The sequence below is a fragment of the Nilaparvata lugens genome, chromosome 11 (genome assembly GCF_014356525.2).
Source record: "Nilaparvata lugens isolate BPH chromosome 11, ASM1435652v1, whole genome shotgun sequence".
Classification (NCBI taxonomy): Eukaryota; Metazoa; Arthropoda; class Insecta; order Hemiptera; family Delphacidae; genus Nilaparvata; species Nilaparvata lugens.
The window spans coordinates 18763671-18789937 of record NC_052514.1 but is presented as its reverse complement, the minus strand read 5'-3'; the positions used below and the strand labels follow the sequence as shown (position 1 = coordinate 18789937).

Here is a 26267-nt window from a genome sequence, read left to right as displayed (position 1 = left end):
CCGCCCCCAGATGGCGGTAGAAGAGTGAGTTCTCTAAATTCTAATGGGCGGGTCACGGGACTTGATAAACAACAAACTTTTGCTTTCTATCTAACTATTAAGATTTTATTAATTGAATCAATCTAATTTAAATTTGGACAACAAATAATCTGTATCGTTTCATTGCACATTCTATAAAACTGCCTGTAAGATTTTGCTAACTGTGCGTCTGGAATTCTAACTGTTTACAATTTTAGCGTTAACTTTAATCATTTTATTACTACAATGAATAATTGTGGACTTGGTCAATATAGGGATTTTAACATGAGCTACAAAATATAATGGCACTCACAACCGTTCAATTTATAAATCTATCACTATTGGAATTTTCACTACTTTAATTGAATTTGACACTGATGGAATTTTGACTTACTAATCTTCAACAAACATTCGTACATTAACTTTGAGTGATTAATAAACTACTTCAACATTACTCACGGCGAAAAATTATACATATTAACAATTTAAACAGCAAACAAATAACTCAAAACACACGTTAATTTCGGGCCCTCGAGGCTCGAGGCTACCTCTGGATTTCAAAGTTATTCCGGCCGCGGCTTGATTGGAACTGATCTTTTCCAAATTATGTTCCCCTTCCACCAACGAGACAGCGGTCCACGTGGAGACAGAGCACAATTCCGTGGGAAAAGGAAGTGCAAGTTTGAAATATTTCCAAATACCAGTCTACTTTCCATCGCTAAAGGAAATACAGTTCCCTGAGAATACTTCAACCCTGCATAGAATTTGAGTCTTTCCACTTCCAGACGCAAGTTAGCAAAATCTTTGTGAGAAAATTATTTTTCAACAGAAGAATAAATTCCTCACGACAAAAAATGTCACACTAAAAATTCAATTAAATGAGCACTAGAGTCTGATTGAAGCAGTCCTAATTCTAAACCTCTTTAAATGAACCGAATCAATAAATTTATTTCAATATCATCACCATTACAGTACCACGGTTCGAAATACAATTACCTATTTTATTAATAATTATTGGAAGTATATTTTCAATTATTAATTTCAACGCTTTTTAAGACGCATAATGAAAACCTTCATCTTAAGATTGGACTCCTTCGATGTTACATATTTCCATATTATTATATATGGAGAAGAGTCTTGGATCCGCACTGGAGCAACAGCGAAGAAATTGGAAGCATCTGAGATGTGAACCTATAAAAGATTCCTTAAAATACTGTAGATGGACAGAGTAGCTTAAGGTGCGTACAGACTTAAGCGCCACAAACACGCGCATTCAACTTTTCATCAGCTGATGCTATTCTTATTATATCTGGATTTGTACAGAAACAGTGAGATACAAATATAATCAGCTGATGAAAAGTGAAATGCATGTGTTCGTGGCGCTCAAGTCTGTATGCATCCTAACAGAGTTATTTGAAAGCTCGATAAGAGGACTAAGATAATTTACACTATTGAAAGAAGAAAATTCAAGTATCTAGGATTTGGGAATCTTAGGGATAAAAACGAAGTTGCTGAAGTGTCTTTGCAGTAGAGGCGTTCGTCGGAGTATATATCTTGGCTAAAGATTTTGAGAACGTGGTTTGTAGTGTCAAACTCTTCAGAGCTGCTGTCAAGATCAACAAGATCAACATTGCCAGAATGATTGCCAATATTTGTTAAAGGATAGGCACCTGGAGAAGAATAAGATTATAATAGTAAACATTTTGGTTACATAACATCAGTCATAGTACAAGTATTTCGCGTGAAGAAGTTATTGTGACCGAATGATTGATTTTCTTAATTGTTAGTAGGTGAGTTTCAAGGGGCCGATATGTTGTTTGTAAACCTTTCAATGTTTTATAGGTTAGCTGACATTGCACCGTACATGTGCTGATAAAACACATCTCTTGGTATTTATTTAAGCAACCCCCCACATTCCTTAGCATTTATAAGAAGAACCCTCACTTGCCCATGCATACATCATGAACAGAAGTGGGAAATATGGACAAAAGTCACATTAACAATATCATTGACTTGGCCTTGCTCCAGGCACAAATCACGCCAATACATCAATATTGTTGGAATGTTCCTCGCTTGCTTGCACTATGCTGTCTTATCCACTTTTAATCAATCACCCACTTTCTCGGGGCGGCTGCTGCTACCGCCCAATTCCCAATCGAGGGTCCTCTGTTTTCTTGCACAAGGACCACATTCTGGTGTCTGACATCTGACACAAAGTGTGATTCTCTTTCCAGGTTGTCGCTTGATTTACGACTCACTTCGCTCCCAAGTGACCTCAGCCTGCTTGCACCGCTCTGCTCTCTCTCTCTCTCTCTCTCTCTCTCTCTCTCTCTCTCTCTCTCTCTCTCTCTCTCTCTCTCTCTCTCTCTCTCTCTCTCTCTCTCTCTCTCTATCAATCGAAGGCCGAACGTCACCACTACTTCCAAGCTAGTCGTATTTTTGCTAAAGAAAGCACTCAGAAGTGTTGCTATCGTGTCTCCACCAGTTTGAAACTTCAAGATAAATGTTGCATACAGTGTCTGCCGACTGCCATCAATTAGAACACTGTTGACCGTGCTCAAGAAATAATTTTTTTTTTGTGAGAAATATACAATACGTTTCCAGGTTTCGATTGATTGAGAAGTTGGAAAATTTGTGGCGACCAACACAACATGTAGCTATAGAAGATTGATATTGATAGATTGACTAGCTACTAGTGAAATTGCTGTAGAATTCTATTGTTCAAAAACATGTACTAAATTTCAAATCTCTTTATTTCTTTAATATCCTTACTGTTATTTTCTCATACAAGTTTCATCTGAATCATTTTAATCTAGATTCACCCTTACTCACAGGCAATAGCCTATGCAAGGGTATTTCTCATTACTATCATAATATATTGTACAAAAAATAATTGTTACTACATACTTCATTATGGTATGATTATATTTTATGTTATACTGTAGTACTACTGTTATGCTGTACAATGTACATCAACTTGGTAAAGTGTTGAAGAGAATAAATTTGATTTGATTTTTTTCAGGTCTAGCTGAACTGAGGAGTAAAAAATTTGTCGTAAACCAACACAACATGGAGTTATAGAAGATTGATATAGATTGACAAGTTCTTCACGCTTGAATCGATTGTGGGGAGTCGAAAAGCTCATAAACAACAACCGAATGGTGAAGATATTATTAACTTAATAAGATAATGATAATTTTCAACGTCTTTTATATTAGAAATGCCGAATGTTTCTTTGAAACCAGAAGGAATTTCTCATGGATGATTGATACTTCAAACTTTGTACTATATCTACTAATCATCAATAATTTATTTATTTACTTACAATGTCGAGGAAGACTACAGGCATTACGCCAAAATCAGTCTTCACTACTATTTACCAACAAAATAAACATGTAAGAAATGAAAAATAAATGGAAGATACGGAAGATAATATTATGATACTACATTCATACAGTGTGTGCTGTGAAGCAATTAGGTATAAGTATGAGCATGGTGAATGGAAAGCATGTGAAAGTAGTGATTGATTAAAATAAAAATAACTAATATTAATACAGAAATTGAATAATGTTAAATGTAATTTAAAGCTACGGATAAATAAATTGGAAAACATTATTATGAAGCAAAGAAGAGAAAATATTGAGGTTAACAAGTCAAGCTATACTAAATATAAGTGTTACATACATAATCATGTAAATTTGAAAAAAGTAGAATAATGTGAGACTAATCTAAGAATTACTAGTTTGAAAGAGAGACAAGTATTATTGAACAAAAGATTCATTTGCAAAAATAATTTACAATGCATGCTTCAGAGAGAGAAAAAAAAACACAGAAAATGTGAGTTATATCATAGTAGTTATATATCTATAATAATAGGCTCAGTTAATAATAGGCATGGGGGAATTCACCTTTCTTTACCTATAATACGCGGGGAAATAAGGGGAAAATATATTTCTAGAAATAAGAGAGAGCATCAGAGCAACTGACTTTATCCCAAAGACTGCGATTGATGTATTCAGTGAACAATAGCATCAACGATTCGCCTTCTAGCCTCACTGGCATGGCCATGTAGGCCTACATCAACTCCATCACAAGAATAATTGAAAAGCCTCAGTGCTCTGTTTAATGGAGAGCAATAATTATGCAAATCTCTTGACCTTGGGACATGAAAGATCCTAACTCTTCTTACATTGAAGGAGGGCACCTGAAAGTGAAAACCAATCCTTGTGAGGACACTAGGTGAATCGACAGTACTCCTCAATAATTACAAAACAAAAAGCAACGAGAACCTGTCACGCCTGGTTCCCAGAGAGTCTAAATTGAAAAGGCACCTCAAACGTCCGGAGGCAAAACCCAGAGGACATGCTCTTCCGAATTTCATGTAGAAAAGGAAGTGGAGAAGCTTATTCTGCACCCGCTCGATTTTCAATGCATCCAGATGAGTGCGGAAGGACTCCAAACAATGGATGCATATTCAAGAGCACTCCTGACCAGAGATTGATACAGGGTTATCACAGTATTAACATTATTGAAGCTAGCAGAGTTTCTCAGGACAAAGCCCAAGAGCCTGTTTGCCTTGCTTATGATGTGGTCAACATGTGCTGAGAAGGACAGTGAACTACTGAAAACAACGCCCAGATCCCTGCACACTGTAACCCTTTCCAAGCAAACACCCTCAATCAAGTAGGGATGACAAATTGGATTAGCTTTCCTAGATATGGTCATACATTTGCACTTTAACATTCATTTCAAGTTTATTTTCATGGCACCACAATGCAACCCTGTCAACGTCAGCCTGCAAGGAATAACAATCGTCCAAGCCTCTTACCTCTCTGAACATTTTCATATCGTCTGCAAAAATCAAACACCGGGAGTTGGGTATCTGGAGGGGTAGCTCATTAATCAGTAGCAGAAACAAAAGGGGTCCCAAATTGCTGCCCTGAGGAACACCGGATGTACTGAAGTAAGCACAAGAAATGCTTCCCTGCACAGATACAAAATTCTCTCTTTGAAACAGATAACTCCTGAAGAATTCAATTAATGCAGTGCTGAAGCCTAGCTGAGATAGTCTCTTCAATAATACACCGTTGTTGACACGTTCAAAGGCTTTACTGAAGTCTGTATAGATAACATCAACCTCCCCACCAGCATCCAGCACATCAGAGACAGTAAGTAATTCATCCAGCACATCAGAGACAGTAAGTAATTCAACCAGCACATAATACTAATAATTCATATAGTATACTGATATTCCATTGAATATTTATTATTGGATTAATGAATTTGTACAAGTATTAATATTTGAAAATTTAAGCAATAGAAAACGTAAAAATATGTAGGTAAATTAAAAAAAAGTAAGTGGAAGTAAGTCTATGAAAATTGTCGGAAATCACTGAGATAATGGATTCATTTAAATGCTAATTGAATGATAATTATTATCAAACGAAAATCTAAATTGAATGCTGTAAATCACTCCGGGCTGGCAAATAATTTTTGTACAGTAGCGCAAATCGAAATTCCATTTAGCTGTTCACACATTTTAAAACTTGACAAACTGAAAAATTGACTTAATGACATATTGAAGGATTGAAAATAGGCCTATAACCAACCTCGGTTAATTAAGAATCTACATGCAAAATTTCAAGTTAATAAGTCCAGTAGTTCAGACGTGATGATGCATCAAACATAATTTTCCTATCCCGTATGTGTCTAAGCCAGTTCTTTCCTTCATTATAGTATAGATTACATTCAATGCAAAGCAGTCATCATGCACCACATGATCGCTCATGGAACGTTGAAGTGAGTTCAACTTGGAAACAATTTCAAGTTGAACAACATCAATAATGTAAACACATGATTGAAACCATGAGCAAGGACTCTGTGTGAAACAGAAGCCGCAAAACAATTAAAGGGATTGTTGGACTTTCAAACTTCCAGTTTGAAAATGAATCGTTGACCATTTACAAGAGTCGTGTTGCGGGTTGAGCAAACCAACTGAGCCACTTTATCGCGCCCAATATTTGCTGAAGCAGAAGTTTGTCCAAACTTAGATTACGCAATATTAATCACCGTTTGGGGCGAAATATTGGTGCTTGTCTCGTGTATATGTTATTCTTCATGTAGCCTGCTGTATCGTGGACCGACGAGCCCAAGATTGATGTTATTGACTTTATTCGGTGAGTCTCACTTTTTATGCCTACACTGAGACCTGTAATCAATCAACTCGTGCAACCAATAAAACTCGAGCTCTGCTCGGCCCCACCTACACAATATAAGCATCACCAACATATCGACTTAACGTCAATATTCTGTTTCATATTCAATTGGGTTATTGTTCTCTGGGAAGGGAGCAAAACTGTATGTATTTTTTCATCAAATAATCAGATTTTCAATGTTTCTCATGTAATATCAATGGTCTTCAATGTTTCTCATGAGATTGACGTTGATGGGAAATTAATTGCCAACTTATTATTGATTGCCTATCGTCGTTTGAAATATTATGTTGACTATTAAGGTGCGTACAGATTTACGCGCCGCGAACATGAGCAATTAACTTTTAATCAGCTGATGCCAAGCTTTTTATATCTTTACCTTACTGTTTCTGTAAAAATACAGATATAGTCAGCTGATTAAAAGTGAATTACTTGTGTTCGCGGCGCGTATATCTCTTAGACCAGTTATAGAATAGACACGCTAGGAAGTCTAGCCTCTGAAGCCAACATCTACTGCCATATATCCAAATCGTGACGTCATCATCGAAAAGAAAACTTTCAGATTGTGTCTATTTCAGAAGGATGTAAATTATTATTCATTAAAATGGTAAACTCCAGCTGCGCTCCCGCTAAAATAGACACAATCTGCTATGGAAAACAATGTAAACAAACTCTACAGAAAAGTTTTCTATCTGATGCTGACATCACGATTTGGAGATATGGCAGTAGATGTTGGCTTCATCGACGTTCAGTATGAATATACAATAGGCCGTGTCTATTCTATAACTGGTCTAAGGTATATCTGTACGCACCTTAACAATGGTTTTACTTTTTCAAGAGCCTTATGCAGAAGTACAGTTATATTTGATACAAATTCTGTCCAAACAATGAGAAATATTATCTACAGTCATCGAAGAATCCTATTTAGATTGATTTTTTTACTATTGAACTATGTATTTTTTTAAGTTTTTCAACCAGCAAAAGAATAAGGAGAGTGAGTAAAATGTCAAGTAAAACCAGAGAAGAACCATACATACATTAACAGAAACCACATAATATATAGGTTGGTTATTAACTTTTACAGCAACAAAGATTCATTACTCTTCATACTATCACTAAAAACGTGAATAGAAGTGATGGACAGCGGATATGAATATCTTCATGTGTATAGTATTCAACACTCACCAGAAAGGTTCACGATTTTATTGTTTCATCCTTCTGAAAAAAGACAGATTTTGATTAGACATTCAAATACGGACTTTATTCATGCTGCATTTGGAATGTACAAGAAACATCATAATATTGTTGGCAGAATAATCACTCTGCTATCAGGAGATTATATCCTATTCATTGACCGAGCGAAGTGAGTTCTAAGATTCAAGTCGACGGTTTGGCATTTCTCTTAATGTTTAAATGTTTATATGTTTTAATGTTGCGCATTTACGGCGAAACGCGGTAATAGATTTTCATGAAATTTGATAGGTATGCTCCTTTTTGAATTGCGCGTCGACGTATATAAAAGGTTTTTTGGAAATTTTGCATTTCAAGGATAATATAAAAGGAAAAAGGAGCCTCCTTCATACGCCTATATTACCGTAAAAATCAGACTAATATTTCTAATTCATCATAAATCAGCTGTCTAGTGGACTATAATAGTACCCGTTCAAAAACATCGAAAATCTTGAAAATTTATCTTTCCATCAACGTTAGTAGACAGTTGACTATAATACTACCCGTTCAAAAACATCGAACATCCTGAAAATTGTATCTTTCCATCAACGTAGTAGACAGTTGCAGCCAGACCTGATAACAGTGCTCACACTCACATTCCGGGACGACACGTCACGGTACGATAGGACAGAAAGCTCTATATTTATTTAGGATTTTTCCTAGACACTTTAAATTGATACATTATTTTTTAATTTTTGAGAAAACATAACAACAGGTCAATGTAACTTACTGAGCGCGAGGTCTACTGTTCACAGAACTACTAGTAGAAATTTATTCTTATATTCATAAAATTTGCTATCCATACAAATTTCTATCACATTGTTTTAAGAAAGCTCTATCGAAATACTCATACAATTTTCCCATAATCTACTCCTATACCTATTTCCATTTTCCATTTTCCCACAACCTATTCCTGTTGCTCTGTGTCCCAATCCAAGTCACCTTTATACTCGCACCCAATATTTCAATCGTCTAACAACCAGGAACCATAAACAAGCACAACACTGACAGCCCCACATGAAAATAGGAACTTTTGCATCAGGCTTTTGGCGAAAGCCAAGCTTAGAGATTTGGAAGCTTTTTGTTTCTTTGAGGAGACTGGTTGAAGTTGGGACTGTGTTGCTCTGGCAATGTTGGAAACCAGCATTTGCTAACTTCAACATGCAAGAGGCCGAAAATCGATGCCATGTTTCCTCAGAGAGCTGTTCTTCTTCCGTAGTGCTCTTCACAATCCGACAACGCTCATATTATTCTCATTTTTGCACCCTATCTCTCTGTTTTCCTTTTTTTTACTCTCAAACGCTTTCTCACCTTCTGCCCCACCGTCGTTCCACTATCTTTCTTCTTATCTTCTTCTTCTTCTCCCTACAGCTGAAAAGTCTCCCCAGAGTACGTATTTTCTGGCTGACCTCTTTACCCAAGTCGAATGAATATTCCGGTATTTTAGACTGGATATTTTTGTATTCACTTGAGTAGGAATTATGCAAATTATAACAAATGGCTCTTCTACTTATGATATAACACTCAGTGGGAGACCAGAATCCAGTAACTTTTAAACTAAAAAAACTTGTATACATTTCTATAAATAATAAGAAAAGTTTTACATCATTACTTCAGAGATATTTCTTCGGCTGCTACTATAAATGTAATTTCCAATCAAACTTTATATTAATAATATTATTATTATTTATAATATTTACGTCTGGTTTATAATATTTGAAATTTTCCACTGAAAAGGAATTTTCTTATCGTTTGTCATTCTTGCTTTTTTATTCTTCTTCATTTGTTTTGTTTGTAAGATTTCTGATTAAAAGTGAATTACTTGTGTTCGCGGCGCGTATATCTCTTAGACCAGTTATAGAATAGACACGCTAGGAAGTCTAGCCTCTGAAGCCAACATCTACTGCCATATATCCAAATCGTGACGTCATCATCGAAAAGAAAACTTTCAGATTGTGTCTATTTCAGAAAGATGTAAATTATTATTCATTAAAATGGTAAACTCCAGCTGCGCTCCCGCTAAAATAGACACAATCTGCTATGGAAAACAATGTAAACAAACTCTACAGAAAAGTTTTCTATCTGATGCTGACATCACGATTTGGAGATATGGCAGTAGATGTTGGCTTCATCGACTTTCAGTATGAATATTCAATAGGCCGTGTCTATTCTATAACTGGTCTAAGGTATATCTGTACGCACCTTAACAATGGTTTTACTTTTTCAAGAGCCTTATGCAGAAGTACAGTTATATTTTATACAAATTCTGTCCAAACAATGAGAAATATTATCTATAGTCATCGAAGAATCCTATTTAGATTGATTTTTTTACTATTGAACTATGTATTTTTTTAAGTTTTTCAACCAGCAAAAGAATAAGGAGAGTGAGTAAAATGTCAAGTAAAATCAGAGAAGAACCATACATACATTAACAGAAACCACATAATATATAGGTTGGTTATTAACTTTTACAGCAACAAAGATTCATTACTCTTCATACTATCACTAAAAACGTGAATAGAAGTGATGGACAGCGGATATGAATATCTTCATGTGTATAGTATTCAACACTCACCAGAAACCAGAAAGGTTCACGATTTTATTGTTTCCTCCTTCTGAAAAAAAAAACAGATTTTGATTAGACATTCAAATACGGACTTTATTCATGCTGCATTTGGAATGTACAAGAAACATCATAATATTGTTGGCAGAATAATCACTCTGCTATCAGGAGATTATATCCTATTCATTGACCGAGCGAAGTGAGTTCTAAGATTCAAGTCGACGGTTTGGCATTTCTCTTAATGTTTAAATGTTTATATGTTTTAATGTTGCGCATTTACGGCGAAACGCGGTAATAGATTTTCATGAAATTTGATAGGTATGCTCCTTTTTGAATTCCTAAGCGCGTCGACGTATATAAAAGGTTTTTTGGAAATTTTGCATTTCAAGGATAATATAAAAGGAAAAAGGAGCCTCCTTCATACGCCTATATTACCGTAAAAATCAGACTAATATTTCTAATTCATCATAAATCAGCTGTCTAGTGGACTATAATAGTACCCGTTCAAAAACATCGAAAATCTTGAAAATTTATCTTTCCATCAACGTTAGTAGACAGTTGACTATAATACTACCCGTTCAAAAACATCGAACATCCTGAAAATTGTATCTTTCCATCAACGTAGTAGACAGTTGCAGCCAGACCTGATAACAGTGCTCACACTCACATTCCGGGACGACACGTCACGGTACGATAGGACAGAAAGCTCTATATTTATTTAGGATTTTTCCTAGACACTTTAAATTGATACATTATTTTTTAATTTTTGAGAAAACATAACAACAGGTCAATGTAACTTACTGAGCGCGAGGTCTACTGTTCACAGAACTACTAGTAGAAATTTATTCTTATATTCATAAAATTTGCTATCCATACAAATTTCTATCACATTGTTTTAAGAAAGCTCTATCGAAATACTCATACAATTTTCCCATAATCTACTCCTATACCTATTTCCATTTTCCATTTTCCCACAACCTATTCCTGTTGCTCTGTGTCCCAATCCAAGTCACCTTTATACTCGCACCCAATATTCAATCGTCTAACAACCAGGAACCATAAACAAGCACAACACTGACAGCCCCACATGAAAATAGGAACTTTTGCATCAGGCTTTTGGCGAAAGCCAAGCTTAGAGATTTGGAAGCTTTTTGTTTCTTTGAGGAGACTGGTTGAAGTTGGGACTGTGGTGCTCTGGCAATGTTGGAAACCAGCATTTGCTAACTTCAACATGCAAGAGGCCGAAAATCGATGCCATGTTTCCTCAGAGAGCTGTTCTTCTTCCGTAGTGCTCTTCACAATCCGACAACGCTCATATTATTCTCATTTTTGCACCCTATCTCTCTGTTTTCCTTTTTTTTACTCTCAAACGCTTTCTCACCTTCTGCCCCACCGTCGTTCCACTATCTTTCTTCTTATCTTCTTCTTCTTCTCCCTACAGCTGAAAAGTCTCCCCAGAGTACGTATTTTCTGGCTGACCTCTTTACCCAAGTCGAATGAATATTCCGGTATTTTAGACTGGATATTTTTGTATTCACTTGAGTAAGAATTATGCAAATTATAACAAATGGCTCTTCTACTTATGATATAACACTCAGTGGGAGACCAGAATCCAGTAACTTTTAAACTAATAGAAAACTTGTATACATTTCTATAAATAATAAGAAAATGTTTTACATCATTACTTCAGAGATATTTCTTCGGCTGCTACTATAAATGTAATTTCCATTCAAACTTTATATTAATAATATTTACGTCTGGTTTATAATATTTGAAATTTTCCACTGAAAAGGAATTTTCTTATCGTTTGTCATTCTTGCTTTTTTATTCTTCTTCATTTGTTTTGTTTGTAAGATTTCTTTTTATAAGTGTATTTTTCATTTGTTATATTTTCTATAATAAACTCCCTTCTTCTGGGGGTACCAGGACGAAGGAAGAAGGAAAAAGGAAAGGAAAAAAATATTATTATCATCATTATTATTATTACTATTATTATTATTATCCAATCAAACTAACGAAATTTAGGCTAATGCCTGAAGAGGGTATTTAATTTTATTTTTGTCATTGACCTATTCTCTTACTTCTGAAGCCTAGTTGGGATGGATAGCAGGCGAAGGAAATGGAAAAAATTGCATTCTCCCAATTTCAAAACAAATTGAAAGCATATTTTTCTCAAAATAGACTTTTAATTAATGGGCTTAAATAGATCAGTTGAGAATTCAATAGACTATTCTCGAACTCTCACTCCAATTAACTCACATTGATTGCAGGTGCTTCTAAAAGATCTATATTAGTGAAGTTTTGAAGTTAGGTAGTTTTAAGAGATCCTTCATTTTTTGTAAATATAGACATTTATATCATAATGTTTAAATAATAGGATTCTTGAATGGGTATAAATTTAAACATTGAGAACTTGAGACTAAATTCTTCTCGTTTGTAAGCGATTAGGTACTTATTAATGTGAATTACAAGTTATCTCAACTGATTGAATTCAGGATGACATACAGACGTTTCCAAGTTGATGAACGGTATTATGATTTCATCTAACCTCAAATTAAGCTAGTCAGCTAATGAAATATTTAATCCAGATTATAAATTAGACGCTGAATTATCTTGAAAGCCACAATGCCATCGGTTCTTCCGCCACAAATATAGCGAGCGGAAGCTGAAGGTTTCTCTCAGTAACTTATCAAACTTAAACACTAACCAAGCTCGGTGAAGCAGAAAGTATTTTCTGTTCAACTCCGTGATCGTTGAGCCGAAAATCGGATTATGGTTTTCGTGCTATTTAAATTCATACTGCTAACTGCTTTATTCAATTTGGAGCAACTAAGGGAAGGCTGACTCGGAGGATTCTAACCGAACCAAATCCTTAATTTGGCCGCTATTATATCTTCCAGCAGAACGCTCAATCAAATTTCCTCCTCAGTAAGCTTCGCCATTTAAGTTGACTATAAATTTCAGTTGCCAACTGACTGGACTGACTCTAGTTATCAAATAATCTTTTCTGACCTGCTATTCATTAGGGAGGATCTACCCTGACTAAGTCTCTCACCCATTCTTAACTGAATTCCTCACTAAACAGACTGCTCAACCTTCAATTCTCAGTCTCAGTAAGCTATATTTGAAAAGTAGGCTATCCAATATTAATTTCTTACAAAAACAACAATTTCTAAAAATACTTTGAAATCTCCATTTTATATGTCTTTGATTTTTTTCGTTGGCGAACCAATTTATTACTTTTGTGATAATAGTATAAGTTTTATAGGAAAATTGTGGAGATCATTAAATTGCAACCGTTCATTAAATAATAATTTCTTTTTATTGCATCTCTCTTCCTAATTTCATCTTGTTACATAAGGAGTAAATAGGCCTATCTAAGAATCCATTAATGTTCCTGTTTAAGAATATTAAGAAGTTTAGAGGTGATGGTTTCGACCGTTTCTTGAGATGGTCGAAAGTATTACAGTCAGTAAGTAGTAAGTAAAAGATTTTGATTACTTAGTTAAATATTTGACTGCTTGTCGCGTGAAATACATAGAAAAACGTGTGTTAAGAAGTTTATTCATCTCGATCAATCTTACAGACATTTCTGTTGAACCTTCTAATGTTAGCTTGAGTTCCTCAAGTTCTTCGAACATCCTAAATCACATGAACGATAAAATCAATCAGAACTCTCCTTTTTAACGAATGAATTAATTCATGTTCAGCATGATTTACAAGTTGCATGTGAATGGAAGAATTGCGATCAGAGGAATTGTTAATCATTCACAATCTAGGTAACAGACTTTGTTTTTGATCTATTCAATCTCCAACTCACCTTTTTTAAATAATAAACCAAAATACAATACATTCAGTATTCAACCAAAATACAAGACAGAAGTAGCAAAATACTATTACAAATCATATAAGCAATGACCTAAAATCTTTCAATTTCCATTAACTAACACAAGGCTCTCAAAATTTCCTGATTATCTTGAGAAATAATTCAACACACTTTGCTCTTTTTAATAATCAACTAGAAGGACAAGTATTTCATTCCGTTAGATAATACAAACTAATTATCCAGAATCTTTCCGGATTCTGTCAAGAAACCATTTGGCAGCAAATCTTCTAGGAGCTTGCCCACATTGGCTGGCACTGCATTGATACAGCGAATAATCACCAGGGAACGAGTTGATAGCACGCGGCGCTCGCTCTGCATATTCATGGCGCAGAATTCAATGCTCTAGGAAGCACTGAGACAACACCGAGCTACTCACGATTTCATCAAAATTCAAGCCACGAATTTCCCGCTCAAGCCCTCCTTAATCGAGTACCTTGGCTTTGATAAAACCCCCGAGATGCTCCCGAGATCTTCAAAGGGGATCGAATGTTGATGGCTAGATTCCTGGAGGAGTTCGATTGAATTGGCGAGTGGTTGTCATTGAGCCAGATTTCTCAGACCACATCAATCATTGATTGCTGATTTCAGTTGTGATTGGCATCGTGTACACAACAGTTGGCGAGCTCTGAGAAGTTGAGATTCAGCTCAGTCAGCATTTGTTGAATGGGAAGCATTAATATTATTTATAGGGAATACTGACAGTTCAGAGTGAATCTAACTATAGTGAGATTCACTTCTAACTGTCAGCATTGTTTGAATACGGAGCATCGATGCTTTTTAGGAAGAATGCTGACAGTTTGAAGTTAGTCTCACCATAGTTTGGAATTCAATTTGGTGTGGATCAATGTCTTCGCAGAACTCAAAGCATCTTTGGATTGCTTTCAGGTTTACCTGAATAATTATGTTTTATCATAACATGGAACGACAAGGGACTTAAACCACATACCTCTCTGTGGTATGGATTGTGGTTTGTGATTAGGTACTCTATTAAACTTAATCTTAAATTCCTCATTAAAATCTTATATTCTCTCTTCATTCACTTTTTTTAATCACCTTTCTTCGTGATAACCTTCTAGTATATTCCATATTTTATCCTGCATTTTTTTTCTTCATTCAACTCTTCATTGCTCTTTAAAAACCTCTCTTAAACTGTGTACTGTACATCAATTCTGGTGGCTGAATAAATTCTAAAACTAAAAAAATGTAATTCTCATAAAACATTAAACACGATCATTTTGAATGATTCAATCATATTCGATGCCCTAGTAACAAACCTTATTTAGGATGGATCTATTTCCATCCAAGTCATTTTCTCATGTTTTCAATTTAGAAAAAGCATTCAAACTCGAAAATCAAACACTTTTTGCAAGAGTATTGATTATACCAACCTGTATTCCTATTCTCCTGTAGTCTGGTTTCCAGGTTATTCAATAAAATTTACTATGCTGCTGACTTTTAAGATACTATGAATTATTTAAGGATCTAATAAATATGAGAATTGTTTTTTTTTCACAGAAATATAATAAGGTTCTACTACTTCAGGGTTATTCTACTTCTACAAAGAAACTTCAATATTTTTCACATCTTTCCTTTATACTAGGGATGGGTATCGAAAGACAAAACATCGATGTTTTTTCACCTTAACATCGATAAGTGAAAAACATCGAACAGTAAACATCGACGCATCGCCGTACATTTACGGATGATACTACGAAGACTATTATACAGCGTATTTCAGAAGTAGTGTTGAACATTCTAGGGTATTGTTCCTGGATGATAGGAGACGACAAATGTCGTATTTGAAGTGTCCAAAACTCAGCGGTTATCCTTATAGCTACCATTTTCTTTTTTTCACTTAGGAATTTTTATCTCAAAATAAAATAATTTTGAATAAATAAATACTCAAAAGCATCAGAAACGATGAATGAATAGATTTTTTGATTGAACCCACAACACTTTTGTTAATAAGCTTAAAGAGCATTAGTTTATTATTTTGTATAGATATAACTCAATTATTTTGGAAGTTGATTGATTCATTGGTTTATTTTTTCATAATCTCGAAATACTTAATAGTACAAAAAAAATTCTAAAGTGACTAAAATTTAACTGGAGCTATTGTTCCAATATTTTAACAGTTACTAACTGGAATTACAGCAATTTTGGACTTGTGGTATTCAAGTAACAGTGTTTCGAATAATTGAAGTCAGGTTGTGACTAGAAAGATACATGAACTCTATTGTAGGTAGTTTACAATATTTGTCATCTCCATAGTTAAGTCAGAAACCTCTCGGGATATCCTTGAAGATTCTGTCTGGAATTTCATCCTAAGCTAATTTTAGCAATCATTGTTACTCATATTGTATTCATTCAATACCTGATCAATTTATTTAGGTAATGGAAATGATTAAAGTTTTTTTATATGGATATCTACACTCCTTACAATACGAGGACCTCTATTCCAGATCTAGATTAATTGGTGTTAAACGTATATTGAGGAAAGCACTTGTAATAAGAAAAAACTGTTTCTTCCTAAGAAACGAAGAATCCGACCTCTTATTTAATTCTAAATAAGTATCTAACCTTGACAAGAGCTACAGAAGTTATGTAAATCTACAAGAGTATCCAACAATCTCACATAAAAATACAGAGAGCCTAAATGAAACATTCATTTTAGTTGGGAAAAACATCGGATGACCGATGTCTAGGTTAAACATCGAACAGTAAACATCGATGCTAAAAACATCGATGTTTGATGTTGAAACATCGATGTTTTCAAACATCGATGTATCGATACCCATCCCTACTTTATACACACTCAACAAATCACTACAAAAATTACTCTCAACTACTATCAAGCAGTTACTATTCATAAAAATATGGTGTGGCGCACTCACACAACTTTCCTTGCCGTTATGAAAATTGATCACCTGACGCTACGGTAGTGTTCCCGCGCATCTCAAGTCTACTATTCAAAGATTAGAACCAGCTGGTGACAGGGTAATAACTCTGGAGACACACGAGGTCTGCTATCTCTTCATAGTGAATCATTTAATAGAATCAACAGTTGCCAAATAGTTTGCAATTGGATTATCAGATTTTCTCGATTTTCGAGTTTATTTTTAATTTTAGGTGGAAATGTTACTGAACATTAATTGTAGAGACTCTCATGCTCAATCTATTCCACTCGAAATTTTTTTGTTTCAATTGTATCTAAAGCTTGATAATTAAGAATCTAAAATCAAACTTTGCATAGATGGGGCGGAACTCCTGAAATTTTTACAGATATGGGACTTGTGGCATTTGATAGAGCTTATCGATGACTATTTCAGGTATAACTTTAATCAAAGTCGTTGGAGCCGTTTTCGAGAAAATCACGAAAAACCTTGTTTTTGACAACATTTTCGCCATTTTAGCCGCCAACTTGAATCGCATTTGATCGAAATTGTTCGTGTCGGGTCCTTATATTGTAAGGACCTTACGTTCCAAATTTCAAGTCATTCCGTTAATTGGGAGATGAGATATCGTGTACACAGACGCACATACACTCATACACACACACACACACACACACACACACACACACACACACACACACACACACACACACACACACACACACACATAGACCAATACCCAAAAACCACTTTTTTGGACTCAGGGGACCTTGAAACGTATAGAAATTTAGAAATTGGGGTACCTTAATTTTTTTCGGAAAGCAATACTTTCCTTACCTATGGTAATAGGGCAAGGAAAGTAAAAATCTAGTATTTCATGTCTTGTAATGGATCTTGTAGTCTGAACAATATAAGTTTTATAATTATAATTTTTCATTAATTCGTGACACCTAATTTCATGAAATCGAAAAATAATGAAAATGGCCATGAAAACCTTGTCTGAAAATTGATGAAGTTTGGGCAACAGTGACAAAGTCCTCTCAATTATTTTCTATTACACTTGGAAGACTTGAGCAAAGTTGATATTCAATTACTGAAGATGAAAGGCGAGGCCCCTCGAGATTTCCCCCTATCCTCTCATCTTATACAATGTTATGCAGAACAAAATTCGTTAAACATTCCAGCAGTGGAGGCTCCTTATTCCCTGGAGTTACGCTCACAGGAACTCAACTTATTGACATTGAACATCAACATTAACAATCTGAATTTTTAATAAGCGATTCCAAGTAAATCTGAAATCAATTTGATCCAATTTCTCATTAATTTATCATGTGTTGGTGTGAATTATTAAATTATTAATGGCTTTCCAATCGGAGGAAACAGAGTTTGATTTTCATTTCGATTAATCTTTCCAACATAGATAGTTGTTAAGTTTTTATTAGATAATACGTTTTTATAAGTTTTATAAGTTTTTAATAAGTTTTAGATAAGTTTTTATAGTAGATAATTTTTTATCAATTTCAAGTGACATTCGAATTCCAATGCTTATTCTAGGAAAAAATTGTGATTCTTTGATTCCCTCAGAAGAGAATAATCCTGTTTGGGATAATAAAGGCTCTGCCTTCTGACATAGTGTGGCACTTACTACCTTGAAGTTTTTTCTTCTGCGGTTGCGCTACAATATTTTCTCTATTGATATTGACCTTTTCCGTCAATTACAATATTATTATAATCCAGAGCACTTGCAAAATAATGGCTCCTTGAATTGATTGATTGAGATAATCATCAAGGATCAACTCACTAATTATTCAGATGTGGGGTTGCATGATATGAAGAAAGGTTCATTTGAAAAGCTCTAGTTATTTTTTTGAAGAAAGTTTTGTAATTAAAATATCAGTTGATACTGAAATGCTAAATTTAGAACTCAACATTGCAAAACAAAGTGCAAATGAGATATGAGTTGAACATCAACAACAGTCACAATTGAAGACTTATCTTTGACATTAATCCTTGACAATAATTCGAATGATGAAAATATTCAATTATAAGAAACAAAAATAGAATATTCAAATTTATGTCGATAACCTGAATCTAAATTGAATCATTCGAATACGTGGAACAGAGTGAAATTGAGATGATTGATGAACAGTAAAATAGGATAGATAAGATCTAAAGATTTAGATGGATACTTTGAATCTATGTTGACAGCATCCTAAACGTGCGTTGAAATATTTAATTCCAATGAGTTGCAAATAAGAGTCATTGAGTTGTAAATGACTTTGACTTTCAGGCGTTAACCATCCAAAATATGATTCTGTATCAGAGGTCAAGTTAAGATAGGATAAACATTATCAGAAAACGTAAAACAAAGATGATGTTTGAGATAAGGGCATGTGAAGCTGAACAGTTGGGGTCATCCATGTTTACCAACGCTATGCACACATGTTTAATGGAGTGGACCATCCAGGGGTGCTAATCCCCTAATTAATCTGTAATCTGCAGGCAGCAGATATTGCGAAACAACACACTGGCACTGGCTGCTGAAGGGCTCTCAAGTGTCGGCCACCCGAGGGCCAATTTCGTGCATCGTTTGATCTTCATCCGGTCGCCTTTCTAATCAAACATCAAAGTCAGCCAACAAGTCATCCTCACACCACACTCTATTAATATAATAGAGCTGATAGATAGTACGTGGTATCAACCAGGATTATCGCTTCTGTCAGTAAAACAATTGCACTGATTAGATAGCACCCGCGTTCTAGGTACGGTAGTGTATAAGTAGATTTAGCGCGCATGTTTTGAATCATGATATTCCAAAGTAGGTACTTATTTTCTGAAGTTCAGCTACTAGGAACTTATAGAGATGTAGTCATGAATATAACTTGAGGGTTACGTGCGCCTCTTCATATATTCTTCCAAGTAGCATCTACGAATCAATAATTTTTTTTCATTTGATGTTTAATAATCCTTTTCATTGAAGTGATTCTATTTATCGGAGCTATTTCATATAATAGACCGAATCAATAAATCGTTTCATTCCACATCTATTGATCCTTCCTTCGAAGTAGTTTTATTCATTGAAGCGATTTTATCTTGTAACCATCATGTAAACCTCGAATCTTCATTGGAAGTCTCCCACAAGCATCAATAAATGATGCTCTCTATTCGTCTCCAGTATTAGGTAGTTTAGAGTTAAAAGATACTTCAATCAAACAACTTAATCTCTCGAGTGTAATATCTTTTTCTTAGAAAATATCTCATTCGAGGCTCTTTGATTTTCTTTCAAACTAGAAAAGTCATCCCCACCTTCCAACATTTCACACTTGATAATAGAAAATAGACTAAACCTGTGTTTACAAGAACCCTTGAATAGGAAAAGTTTAAAACCACTTGAATAACACTTTTTATGCTCGTGATTGTATTCGAGAATTGGTAATTCTGTATTGAAGTCAAGAATTTATTATGAGAATCTTGAAGTACTCCAAGAATTTATTATAAAATCATGAATGACCTGAAGACTTCATCTAACATACTACTGTAGCTGAAATTTCCTCCTCCTTACAAATTTTTCGAAATATTGTCGAATAATTAATTCTTACTCTAGTAAGAAAAAAATTATCCAATGAATTCATGAATTCCTACAAGGAATCATTGAGAAATGATAAATCATGTATAGTATATTATTTAATCATGTATATTATAACAAGACAGTCTCAAACAATGTGGATGATTGCAATATAGGAGAATGAGAATACAATGAAATTTTATAATAGATGTATTCCTGAATTCAAATCCACATCTTCTCTGGATTTGGTATTTTTAAATACTCTTTCAGACTACAGTGATAATCACTACTCTCTACTACTCTCAAAATACAATCCTTTTTTAGAATACTGAAAGACATCATATACGAAACTCATGAATCAAAAACAATATCGCCATACACTAGATTTAAAGATGTCCCTTTTTGATACACAAACATCAACAATCAAGGCACGAAGCCAAGCAATTAAAACACATTCGCCATGCAGTACAGAGCACAGAGCACAGAGCACAGAGCACAGAGCACAGAGCACACAGTGTTGTTTGAAGTTAAACATGTCAGCCATGTCGACGAGTCATGTCGAAACATGTCACCCGGGTGCTCATGCATACTGAACACATAGAGACGTGACTGATCAACACACAACACGTGTGTGAATGTCACGTTCTAAATTTTTCAATATTCCTCCTGAACATGAGCAACCAACCATGACGGAATTCCAATTATGCATCCAAATAAAAGCTGTCACCAACACACCTGAGCTAGTCATAAAGCTGCTTTTATATTTTCTTCGTTTATTAATTATCATCAACAGATAGAGTTCAACAAAAAAACATACATGTACGTTCCGTGCGAAAAGAGCTTCTGGTTCAGAAACAACTCTGGACTGTATACACGGTTTTTTACACGACTAGGTAACATTGTTTGAGGTGCTATCACAAAAAGAGGCGTACAGAACCGTGCTGCTTTCACAATTGGGGAGTTGCAAAGTCTAACGCTACAAAATATGGAAAAGCCCATAAAAGTTAGTAATCAATAGGGTAGTTTGTTACTCTCCTACGGTCAACTGCATAAAGAAAGGATATCATCGGACATACAATACTTTATATCATACTTTATATCAATACTTTACTATCATATATACAATACTTTTTGTAAAGTATTTGTATACTATTAATTTATACACATACTATTTGTATTTTTAAAAATACTGCATTTTTCCCAATCAAATTCTAGTAATTTGTGAGAAACTCTGATTATTGAATTTAACTTGAAAAGGGGTTGGAAAGCATTGAAAGTTATCATATTTTGAGGAAATTATTGAAACCAATCATAATTTCAAGAGTTTTATTTTGTGATACCGTAATATAGAGTCTGATATAAACCAGTAAGACTTATTTAATCTCTATAAGAAGGAGGAAACCATATTTAGAGTTGCGAAGACTCATAACATACTGAAGTAATATCCAGCCCAAGAAATGATCCAATAGAATTATTTTGTAGCGTTGGTATCCAGATTGCTCCTTTTTATGGAGAACAAATATAAAAGTTTATGACTTTTCAGGAATAAGGGAAAGTACTCATGAGTTTTTATTGCTTTCTTTATTTGCGCTGCAGAAAATACAATCCACAATTTTTCCCTCTATTTACATTCTCCCCTACATCTGATACGATACTCTCAAATTTTTTCGTGAGCTTCACAGTTTATAACGATAAATAGAGACTTCAATTGGATATGAAGTTCCGTCTGGAAGTTTACTATAAATTCTGTGGAGCGTGATTTTTACTCGCCTCACATATGTAGGATGAATCTTGTACTGAATCAATGGTGTATGGACTATAAATTTTGCAATTGCGTGTGTAGACGCTGAGTGTACACCAGACTGATTGATTCACTACAAGATTCAATACAATTGTCGGAATCGCGGGAGGCCTAAACGCTCGCTCACCCTTGATTCTTCTAAGGACAAATTGTATAATGATGAAATTTTTATAAGCAGTGTAGCGATCGCTAAACACTGAATACGGATACCTTAAAATTATTACCTGTGAAGAATGAGCATACAAAATCATACAGGTCGAGCAAAAATCCCGATGTAGATAATTTACGGGACTGCGTCTCTAATAAGTTCTGAAGGATTAAAATACGGTATTTGGACCAAATATCGTTCAGAATATACTTCGAGAACAGAGTCTTGTCGGGTTTTAAGCTCTATTGTAGGAATTTATATGATCTCTGGCTGCATCTGCTGTACAATTGATGTGTTCGCTCCTAAGTCGAGGTTGGTAACAGATAAAAGCTGATATATGAGCAGGTAAGGACAAAGAATAAATATCTCGATCTGACCCCACTCACTACATCCACTTAGACCTGTTCCGATATCCAGCTTAATTCAATTATTTCAATGATCGTATTCGATCGGTTCTTGGTGATATAGAACGTATCAGACACAATAATTGACAGGCTTAAGAAATAATCGAACTCAGAAAACGAATTAACAAAACTGGAATATATTATACATTAACAAAATGATTAGCAAATTTCTTGTACTTGCATGATATCATGCGTGATTCAACAGAATTTTACAATTGATAAAATTGAACAGTTTTGAAAAAATAGTGAAAAAATGAATTATAAAATATTTTTAAAATGCTCGGGGTCGTGGTTCTGGCAGCGGAGGATAGCTAATCAAACTACGAATTCTTAGAAATTCTATATGGATAAATTCTAGGCTCTTAAATGCTAAAAGCGCTTGTCGGCGTGGCCAATAATTTAACGAAGAAAAATTTATGTTTCTGCACTGAAATATTTTCGAAGCGTAGATTGGGGCCCCTTTTAAACTTATAACTCACGTGAAATTCCTTGGCGGTCGTGGTTTTCTTCTTTAGATCAAAAATCGTTTGATTGGCAGCAATCCAGGCTTCGGTTTCAGCACGTGTGGAATTTTAATTTAAATATCTCCTTCACCGAATTAATTAAGGGATAATTTACTTTAAACTTTTAAATTTATCGATTGATGAATACAAATTTACAAATAACAATAGATTGGCCTAAAATATTGGCTCACAAATAAACATATAAATCGAACGAAATTTTACAATAGGTCTTGGTAACTATAAAGAGATCTGAACGGTGAGGATTTCAAAAGGGAAGTGCTGTCTTTTTCTCTAAGCTTCTTGGCTAGACCTTTCTTCTGAGAATCTCGATGTAATAATTTGCATGAAAATTTGCCATTGGTAGAACGATTGTGACGTGGACGTGACGTCAGTGGCAGGCAGTAGAATATAATTCCTTTAATTACAATAATAACTCAATTTATGTAATTCTTAAAACTGCTTAATCTTCTAGACATAGTTCCTCTCATACAATGTACATGTGCTAGCGTATATGATAAGGCAGGTTTGTTGTCTGATAGTAGATTAACATGTGTTGCTTTCAAACGATCACCTTTTTGGTGCTATTCTATGCACTATGATTGGCTTAGGCTTGCCAAAGAGATTTAATTACCATGTGGTTCAGTTGAATTAATCATTAATAATTGATATTCTTATACAAATTTTATTATGTTTGAGACTGTTATAATTAATTTCTGCCGTTTTATCAATAATATACTGTTCATGCTATGACCTAGTTAGTTACAATAAGACCTGACATATAATATAATTTCTTAAATAATAAATAATTTCAACGATAATACATACATTTTATTTTTTATTCGAAATTCTTGGTCCTTTATTGATAGTTTTCTAATTTTTAGAGATGATATTATATCTTGCGTGAAGCCAGCATGACATTTGACAATACTTTGAATCAGTCAGCTGCGTTCGAACTGTTTTAAAAACACTGATCGATAGTAAACAAAGTGTAACCTCAAATCAGTGAGCAATTCATAAATAATTTGTGCTTTATTTGCAGAATAATTATAATTTTATTGAATAATTTTCTAGAAAATGTTCAGTACAGAACGGTACTCTTATCTAATATACAGTTACTGATAAGTAAGCTTTATCGCTCGGTCGCTAACTATTCCTTTAGCAAATTCTTTCATTTTAAAAGGTAATCACAATTTTTCTCTCTTCTCATGAGGTCTATTTAAAAAATTCATCACAATTCATAGAAAAGTTTAATCATATTTTGAAACATTCTTACTTTTTAATGTTTTGAATACTGTAGTAGGAAGGTCGGCTAAGCTCTAGCCGGCCTGCTCCCCCTGCTATCTCAGTTATTATTGAAGATATCGACTCAATTTTTTTTTTAAATGAAAGAGGAAGACAAAATAAAGCGCGCTAGCATATTTTTATACCATTTGATTTAATTTTAATATTAGAAATAGCTGTTTCAAAACTAACCTTATTCTATAGAATGGACGATTCTAAATTATAATGATTTGTATCAACTATTATTAAAGATATTATGGGACTAAATTTTTTAATGAAAGAAGAAGAAAAATACGTGTCGGTAACTGAATAACAATTCTAATCAATGAAATTTAATGTTATTAATATTAACAGCAAATTTTGAATTTTGTCCAACCTATAATACTATCATGTTTTTACTAGCACCACAGAGTTGTAGAGTTATAGAGTTGCTGCTCTATTCTCTACAGGTCACAAATTTGAAGCATGCTAAATAGAGTTGTCATCGGTTTTTGAAATTGCTCGATAAGAAAGATTCCGATTTCAACTTGTTCGATTAATGATTCAAGAGTTCAATATTTATTTTATTGTTTTTTTATTGTTATTGTTTTACAAACTTCAATTTGATATATTTAAATTATAATTTGTTCTACATTTTTTCCCATTATTGGAATACTTAATACATAATCGGGGAGTCCGATCTCACTAGGCATCAAACCTGCATCCTTGTAGAAACCAATCTGAAAAAACAAACCAATTCAAACTTTTTTTTGAAAAAATTGGAAACCCCAATGGGTACTAAATTTGTAAAGTCTCATTTAGGTATTAATAATTAAAGTTTATTTATTTATTCAATCATTCAGAATTATACAACTTACAGAAAAGTACCACAGGCTAACTTATGCTTAAAACGGTTCCAGTTATAATTTTACTACCTATCTTCAATTTTTCAAAAAAAAAAAAATCCAATTTTGGGAAAAAAATAATTTTGAATTAGAACTCAAATGTATCAAATTTGAATAAAAATTCTAATTCCATCAAAGAGCTAACCATTACTGCTGACCACATTTTCTTCTGTATTTAATGCTATTGATGAAGTTGATAGGAAATCTGGAAAATATCAAAAATGTGCCAGTTGTTTGCCTGAAAAATGTTGAGAATATTTTTAAAGGGAGCTAACCATAATTACTGCTGACCACATTTTCTGAAAAGCTCTAGTTATTTTTTTGAAGAAAGTTTTGTAATTAAAATATCAGTTGATACTGAAATGCTAAATTTAGAACTCAACATTGCAAAACAAAGTGCAAATGAGATATGAGTTGAACATCAACAACAGTCACAATTGAAGACTTATCTTTGACATTAATCCTTGACAATAATTCGAATGATGAAAATATTCAATTATAAGAAACAAAAATAGAATATTCAAATTTATGTCGATAACCTGAATCTAAATTGAATCATTCGAATACGTGGAACAGAGTGAAATTGAGATGATTGATGAACAGTAAAATAGGATAGATAAGATCTAAAGATTTAGATGGATACTTTGAATCTATGTTGACAGCATCCTAAACGTGCGTTGAAATATTTAATTCCAATGAGTTGCAAATGAGAGTCATTGAGTTGTAAATGACTTTGACTTTCAGGCGTTAACCATCCAAAATATGATTCTGTATCAGAGGTCAAGTTAAGATAGGATAAACATTATCAGAAAACGTAAAACAAAGATGATGTTTGAGATAAGGGCATGTGAAGCTGAACAGTTGGGGTCATCCATGTT

The 26267-nt window shown here is 34.1% G+C and overlaps 2 protein-coding genes across 7 annotated transcripts in view; both read right to left on the bottom strand.

Moving 5' to 3' along the window:
- Positions 1–26267, bottom strand: part of LOC120353649 (serine-rich adhesin for platelets-like) — a 72201-nt gene that overhangs the window by 13475 nt on the left and 32459 nt on the right. The gene's annotated exons all lie outside the window — the stretch shown is intronic.
- The window catches only part of LOC111064110 (PPE family protein PPE2), a 143145-nt gene that overhangs the window by 103066 nt on the left and 13812 nt on the right, over positions 1–26267 (bottom strand). For 2 of the 6 annotated variants that reach the window (XM_039437762.1, XM_039437768.1), the window contains exon 2: positions 10043–10075. The exons of 1 other annotated variant lie outside the window; for it this stretch is intronic. The gene's annotated coding sequence lies outside the window, so the exon portion shown is untranslated. Of the gene's footprint in view, positions 1–4846; positions 4879–7415; positions 7449–10035; positions 10076–26267 lie in introns of those variants that run through there. 3 more of the 6 variants (XM_039437764.1, XM_039437763.1, XM_039437765.1) reach the window with 3 other exon arrangements.